Consider the following 8,325-nt stretch of genomic DNA (forward strand, 5'->3'; position numbering starts at 1 on the left):
AATACACAATGAAGCCCTTTGTATCCTCCAGTAAAGTCAACACCGGAGCGGAGTTCACGATTTGCAAGCTTCTATCACATGCCTCCGACCACTCAAATTCACACTCTTTTGGATCAAAGTAGTCAAGGGAGATGCAATGGGCGCAAAACCATCCACAAACCTCAAATAACAACCCGCTAGAACAAAGAAAATCCTAATGTTAATTGGAGTCAATGGTCTAGGATAATTTTTCACTTCCTCGGTTTTCCTTGGATCAACCTCAACTCCCTCACTAGAGATGATATGACCAAGAAATGCCATCGACCTCAACAAAACTCACATTTGATATACTTGGAAAATAATTGGTTCTTTTTAAGCACTTGTAACACCACCCTCAAATGGTCCATGTGTTCACCCTCGTTTTTTTAGTATACAAAGATGTCGTCAGTGAAGACAAGAACAAATGAATCTAGGTAACTTTGAAATACCCTATTAATTAGGTACATAAATGCCGCTGGAACATTAGTGAGACCAAAGGACATTAATAAGAACTAATAGTGACCATATCTACTCTGAAATGCCAGTTTTTGTATATCCTCACCTCTCACCCTACGTTGTGATACCACTATCTCAAAATTCTATCTTAGAAAAGTATCTTGCCCCTTGGAGTTGATCAAACAAGTCGTCAATGCTAGGGAGATGATATTTATTCTTGACTTTTTGATTTAGTGATAATCGATGCACATTTGAAGGGGACCATCCTTCTTCTAGAAAAACTAAACATGAGCACCCCATGGAGAAATACTAGGTCTAATTTAGCATTTGTCTAGAAGAATTTTGAGTTGAGCCTTCCACTCCTTCAATTCAATCAGAGCCATCCGATAAGGAGGAACTGAAATGGGATTTGTATCCGGTAACAAGTCGATACCAAAATCAATTTCATGTTTGGGAGAAATACCAGGAATATAATTAGGAAAGACCTAAAGACATTTTCTCACTACGGGGACCAACTCAATGGGAGGAATTTTGGAGTCTACATCTTTTACTCTTACTGCATGGTATAAGCACCCTTTAGAGATCATTTCACAATCCTTAAGACAAGAGATGATACGACCTCTATTAATAGAATTTCCCCCCTTCCACTCTAAAACGGGCTCATTTGGAAAGTTAAACTTCACCATCCTCATTCCTTAATCTATAGAGGCAAAGCAAGAATGCTACCAATCCATACCCAAAACGACATAAAAATCAAGCATATCGGGTTCTATTAGTTCAACATAAATAACTTTATTGGGCAACTTAATAGGAAAATTTCTATACACCCTTTTTGCAACAACCGACTCACCCACCGGGGTAGACACCATAAAAGGTTCATTCAAGATGTCAGGAAAAATTTGAAAATGTTTAGCTACTAGAGGAGTAAAAATGACACGGAAGCACCGGGATGAAGTAAAGCACATACATCAATAGAAAATACTTTCAACATACCGGTCACCACACTGGGGGAAGTCTCTAGCTCACCTCTAGAGCGAAGAGCATAAAAGCAATTCTACGTCAGAGCATCATTAGAACCACTTGATGGATCTTGGCCACTGATATGCTCAAACTTACTTCTCAAATAAGAAGTAAAGAGGTCGTGTCAAGTAAATAACCCAACTAATGAGGTTGGGATCGTTCCCACGAGGAAAATTGTTTAGACTTAACTTCAATCTATTATTACTACAGTCAGTTACCTCCTTGGAAAGCAAAAATGATAAAAAGGGGGTTTCTATTCCTAAATAAATGAAATTAACTAGTGAAATTAAAGGAGACAACTAACAGCTTCGAATGTTGGAGTTTAATCAATTAATCAAAGTAACTAGAGTTTACGTGTTCCCCACAGGTTCATAACTAGATTATTCTAACTATAACAATTCTTTCCTAGTATCTTGCATGCAAAGTGATAAGTTATGTATTTTTAAATCCTTGGTCCGGCATCTAGAAAATTTCACTCCGCACCTTGGTGCGGCTACGTGTTTTGCTATACTAACCCTTATCTTTACCTCATATTAAGCATCGTATTCGTTATTTGACTAAGTTATTACCTCGTACCAATCAATACTAGCCTATTAGATTGTATACACTAAATTTATGTTGATAATTCTTTTCCTATTATCTACCTCCTTGGTCCGGCAAGTAGCATTAAGGCGATTTCTAACGTTGGCCATCCGTTAAAAAGACTTCTAAGCGAAAGAATTATCAATACATGCAAGACATTATTCTAGAATTGTTATTTTAGTTAGATTTTACCTCATTATTCGCCTATGGTTCCCACAAACCTAGTTATGGAGTTTAGTTACCCATAGTCATAATCACAATATTCAAATATATGATATAAGAATTCATGCACTTACTTCAATGAGAAAGAGTAAAATCCGAAAGTTCGCTTGATTAATCAACAAAAATCACCAACAATCAGTTACTGAAATTAATTAAAGAACAAAGAGTCTAAAAATAATCAAGGGTCTAACAATAATCAAGGGCCTAACAAAATAATCCAGAGTCTAACCTCAAAAACGAGGTTTTTCGAGCTATTTATAGAAAATAAAAACGTAACTAAACATGGACTCTATTTGCTTTAAATCTGTCAAAACGCGGCTGGGTCGACGGACCTCGCGACGGATCGTCGTGGTCACGACGGTCCGTCATGGATTCCGTCGTCCCATACTTGTGCAATTTCTTCTGCTGCTTTCTTCATTACCATCCACGGCAGGTATGACGGATCGTCAGAGGCACAACGGTTCGTCGAGGGTCTACGTTCCAAAACACTTGAACTCTTGGAATATGGGTACTGGGACTACTTCTCTGATCTTCAAGACGAACCTGGGGGATAGACCGTCATGGATACGACGGTCCGTCACACTATCCGTAACCCCACACTTGGTCAGACTTCCCCACCTTCCTTCAGCAGCTGCACGACGCTGCCACCTACAGACCGTCACAAGCTCTATAGGTGGTCTCTTATGCATTTCTTCACTCAAAAACCTCCGCATTCATCTTTGGACAGATTTCCTGCAAATAAGGAGAAACATATATAAAAATTAGCACAAAAAGGCTTTTGGACACACTAAACTTAAGGAAAAAGTATTAATAATACCGTGAAACCACGGTATATCAACACCTTCAACTTAAATTCGTTGTTTGTCCTTAAGCGATTAATCTCATCATATTTATGCATGCTATCACTATTAGGCTTGAATTTTGTGGAATCAGACCATGACACAGACTCACCATGCACTAACACCTATCCTCTTCAATTTCTCACCGAGGTACTAATATTTCCGGTACTACAATTATTGTCCTCACTTCAAAACAAAATCCTCATTTTTCACACAATGATTTCAGTTTGAGTATAAGGATTACTTTTCAACACTCACACTCAGAACAAATTCAAACTCATTCATACCTATTTCCATAAGCTTGCCCTTATTTTCATTGCTTTAAGTTCTCTATACAACCCTTAGGATCACGATAGGACTTTTTTAGCTTGTAACATAGGCTCATTGTAAGGTAGGGTATATTTAGGTATACTTTAATGACTTTTTGCCCTCGACATATCGGCTAAACATACCATTTTCTATCATTTTATTTTTCCCAGTTTCCCATATTCTTTCACCTTTCTATTTTCCCTTTTTTCTTCATTTGTGTAAGTGACTCTCTTCTTTTCTTGTATTTCTTGTAATTTCTTTTTACTTTTCTTTAAACTAATTCTTGAGTCACTTTACTTTTGTTCTTTCTCTCTCTTTGTTCTTTCAACCCCACTTTCCAGAGCATTCCTCATAATAGCCACCCTCAACTCATTGCTTTGCCATGAGTCAAAGTACACTATACCCAAAGTTGGGTCAGGGCCATAAAAAGGTTGTTTACTGCATTAGACACCCTCAACTTACGCTTTTGGCATAAGCTGGGGTACACATGTTCAAGGAGGGACCAGGGCCAACACATTATTCACAGAAAAGATCAGTTGCGGGGAAAAAGAAAGGTCTAATTTAAGCTCAAATCATTTGGATCAAAGAAGGATAAATTTCATTTGGTACTCTTTTATTTAGGCTAAAAATGGTATAAGAATTCAAGTACTTACTTCAATAATATAGAGTCAAATCCGAAAGTTCGCTTGATTAATCAACAAAAATCACCAATAATCAATTACAAGAATCTCAAAATAACCAAGAATCTCACAAAAGGTCTAAAAAATAATCAAGAGTCTAACAATAATCAAGGGCCTAACCAAATAATCAAGAGTCTAACCTTAAAAAAGAGGTTTTTCGAACTATTTATAAAAAAATAAAAACCAAATTACATAAGGACTCTATTTGCTGGAATTCTGTCAAAACACGGCTGGATCGACGGATATTGTGACGGATCGTCGTGGTCACGACGGACCGTCATGGACTCTGTCATCCCATACTTTATGAAATTTCTTCTGCTGCTCTCTTCATTACCCTAGACAAAAGGTATGACGGATCGTCACAGGCACAACGGTCCGTCGAGGGTCTCCGTTCCAAAACACTTGAACTCTTGGAAAATGGGTACTGGGACTACTTCTCTGAACTTCATGACGAACCTGCAGGACGGACCGTCACGGATACGACGGTCCGTCACACGTTCCGTAACCCCACACTTGGTCAGACTTCCCCATCTTCCTTCAGCAGCTGCACTACGCTGCCACCTACGGACCGTCACGAGCATGACGGACCGTCACAAGGTCCGTAGGTGGTCTCTTCTGCATTTCATCGCTCAAAAACCTCTGTATTCATCTTTGGAGAGATTTCCTGCAAATAATGAGAAACTTATATAAAAATTAGCACAAAAAGTCTTTTGGACACAGAAAACTTAAGGAAAAAGTATTAATAATACCGTGAAACCATGGTATATCAACACCCTCAACTTAAATTCGTTGTTTGTCCTCTACGTGGAGCCAACTCATTGGCCTCATCCCTTACGAGGCCAATATCAACAGTGCCCAGAGGGGTCTTGAGCTGATCAATGTTCCATATAGGTACACCTGCGGACCTGCATATAGAAAATATCATGCACAGGAATGGGTAATTAGTTGTGACCTTAAAAGCCCTCTCGTGCATGATCGCCTATAGAAGCCACGCAAAATCCACCTCAAACCCGGCTATCATCGCTGCCATCAGTACTGCTCGATCCCATGTGACGATATTATTAGCGGCTGTGGGGGAAAGGCAGTGGCGGACAATCAACCACAAACACTTCGCCGTGAAAGTCAGGTTGGCCTTCTTGATGGCCCCCTTCGGCTCGGTAACCCAGTCGGCACCCTCTCCATCAACGGACAAGTGAAGGGCCATCCACCTCTTTGTGGACTCTCTCAGCGATGGCTCACGCAGGAATTGGCCATCTTTAACAATCTGCCATCGGTAATAAAACTCGGCAGTAACAGGGGTCCGATTAGCATCAACATCCTCGCCGTATAGAAACTGGCGGATGGCAGGAAGTGAGATATCAACCTGAACGCCACATACTTGGACCAGCTCCAGTGGGGCCTGTTTGGCGAGGGCAGCCTGCCTATCAATCTGTGATCGGAGAGTGGCTACATAGGATGCATAGAACTCTTGGACCAGCTCTTCACTATAACGTTCGAACGGACGTGATACCCACTCCAGTCAATGTCTGGTGAAAGGATTGTGGATCTCAGGTATCATCAGGAGACTTCCCGTAAGGACCCGCCGCTCCAATGTAAGTGTCCGAGTCATAACTCGTTTGTCATTCAGGAACTTTGCATCGGAATAGACTTGAAACTGCCCGTCGACAAACCACCGATTGGGCTGGTCAGTAACCGGGGTGAGAGCACGAGCTGGTGAACTGGGTATGGATTCCGAACTGTCAGCCTCATCAGACGAGGCCGACGCTGCAGCGGTGGCGGGTGCGGGAACCTCAGCAGATTTGGAGGCTTCTTCCGACCACGAAACTCCTATGGAGCCAGACGCTCCTTCTTTATTAGTGGCTGACCCAGAAGGTGTGCCGGTCAGTGTGCGCTCCTCATCAGACTGGGAGGCAGTGACTACGCCGGACGCCACCTTTTTGGGTGTGGCTCTGGTACCACGTGCAGCACGAGATGGGGTAGAAGTGCCTGGGGGCACGTACTCTAGGTCACGCTCATCATCAGAGACAATAACCAGGCGGGCAGACGGGGCGACAGACTTCGATCGCCCGCGTGCATAGACTCGATCTTGTTTTGGTGCCATAGTAGATAGTACTTGTAAAGGATCAATATTAGTACTAGAAGGAGCAAACAAGACAAGCAAAACCACACAAAATAAATAAAAAAATTTAAATAAAATGACATTGCAATAGTAACAGTGAAACACAATGGACCAGGTGACGGCTCGTCGTGAGTACGACAGACCGTCATGGGGTCCGTCGTGTCTTACTTAGACGATGTTTATATGGAGAACCCTGAAGGAGTGTCTCTGACAAGTATGACGGTATGTGCAGGACGACCGTCACAGGTACGACGGTCCATCGTAGGTGTCCGTTAGAGGACACTTGAAAAAAAATATGGAGACCCTTAGGAGAGGGGTCTCTGACCATCATAACGGTCATGCAGGACGGACCGTCGTGGGTATGACGGTCCGTCGTACTTGTCCATTTGAGGACACTTAGGAACAGGGTCTCTGACAACCAGAATGGTTGTGCAGGACGGACCGTCGTAGGTATGACGGTCCGTCACATGTGTCCGTTGAAGGACACTTTGAAAAAGTGAGAGTCCCTTAGTAATAGGGTCTCTCACAACAAGAACGGTTGTGCAGGACGGACCGTCGTGGAAACGACGGTCCGTCGCATGTGGTCGTTGGTGGACACTTGGAGAAAATTGGATAGTGTGGTGTTAGGGCCGTTGGAACGAACCCAATGACGGTCCGTCGTGGGTACGACGGTCCGTCATCGGGGTCTCGTTCAGTAACTCAGTGACAGAACTTGAGATTCCCCATTCATCCCCTATCACCCAAATCAAATTGGTGGTGTTTTGAACTACATTTGTCTAACCCAAATACCTAGTAAACTAGCAATGCTAAAGCAACTATTTCTAGGGTTTTAACACGGCAATTTTGAAGATTTGTGTTAACCTAGGTCAGACAAAAATTGTTAAAAAATGAACATATCAAGAAGAACTAGGCTACTACTAATTGATAAACAAAAATGCAATATAAATGAGTAGAAATTAGAGACACATACCTGAGAATTTGAGAAAAACAAGAGGGAAAGGTACTTGGTGATCAAGTAGACACTCACAGCAGCAGCTCCGACTAGTAGATGATGAATTTTGAGGAATTTGGGGAAAATGATTGGTTCTAAGAGAGCTTTGAAAGTTGAAAAGGGAGGAAAATGGGAGAAAGAGTGAAAGAATGGGGTGAAATGAAGGGGTGGGGGTTTTAAATGATGAATTTTTAAAAAACCCTTGCCGGGTCGGGTCGGGTACGCTTCATTAAAGACGCCACGATTCCCCGATGCAGGTTCGTCTCGGTTGTGATGGTTCGTCGTCGGTTCCATCGCGTGTGCCCTAGTTTGAAAATAAGAAAAAGACGTACCTGGCACGACGGATTCATGTGACGGTCAATCGCAGGAGCAACGGTCCGTCGTTGTATATGTCAGTGACTGCTGCACAGTAATTTTCTGCAGAATTACTTGGTGATGTGCCTGCAACTTTTAAACCCATTTGTAGTAAATGATACCATTACTAGAAAGAAAAAACTATAAGTATCGGGTTTCCTCCCAACAAGCGCCTTATTTAACGTCGCGACACGACAGACGACACTTGATTACACAACCTTCATCAAGATGGTATGCCTTTATCACTTCATTCACCGATGCAGTATGCCCAACATAGAATTTTATTCGTTCTCCATTCACCTTAAACCGCACTCCCTCCTTGGTTTTTAACTCAACTGCTCCATGGGGGAATACTTGGGTAATCAAGTAAGGGTCAGTCCGTTTGGACTTGAGCTTGCCCGGAAGACAAGGCAACCCAGAACTGTCTTAAACCACCAAATTCCCAACCATAAACTCTTGTTTTGCACTTTTTTGTTCATTCTCCTTCTTCATCTTTTCTTTGTGGGATATGGCGGATACCGATTGGAGCTCACCACTCTGCCTCATGGTCCTACAAATGTTGAAGGTCGCTTCTTCATTGTTCAACCGAAATTTCATCTGCCCCTTGTCCATATAAACTAAGGCTCTACCTGTAGAAAGAATGGCCTCCCAAGAATAATAAGCACTTCAAAATCCACTTCACAATCAAGAATAACAAAATCTGCCGGAAATATGAATGACTCCACTTTTACTAGC

This window comes from Solanum pennellii, chromosome 5 (genome assembly GCF_001406875.1).
Source record: "Solanum pennellii chromosome 5, SPENNV200".
In the NCBI taxonomy this organism is placed as follows: domain Eukaryota; kingdom Viridiplantae; phylum Streptophyta; class Magnoliopsida; order Solanales; family Solanaceae; genus Solanum; species Solanum pennellii.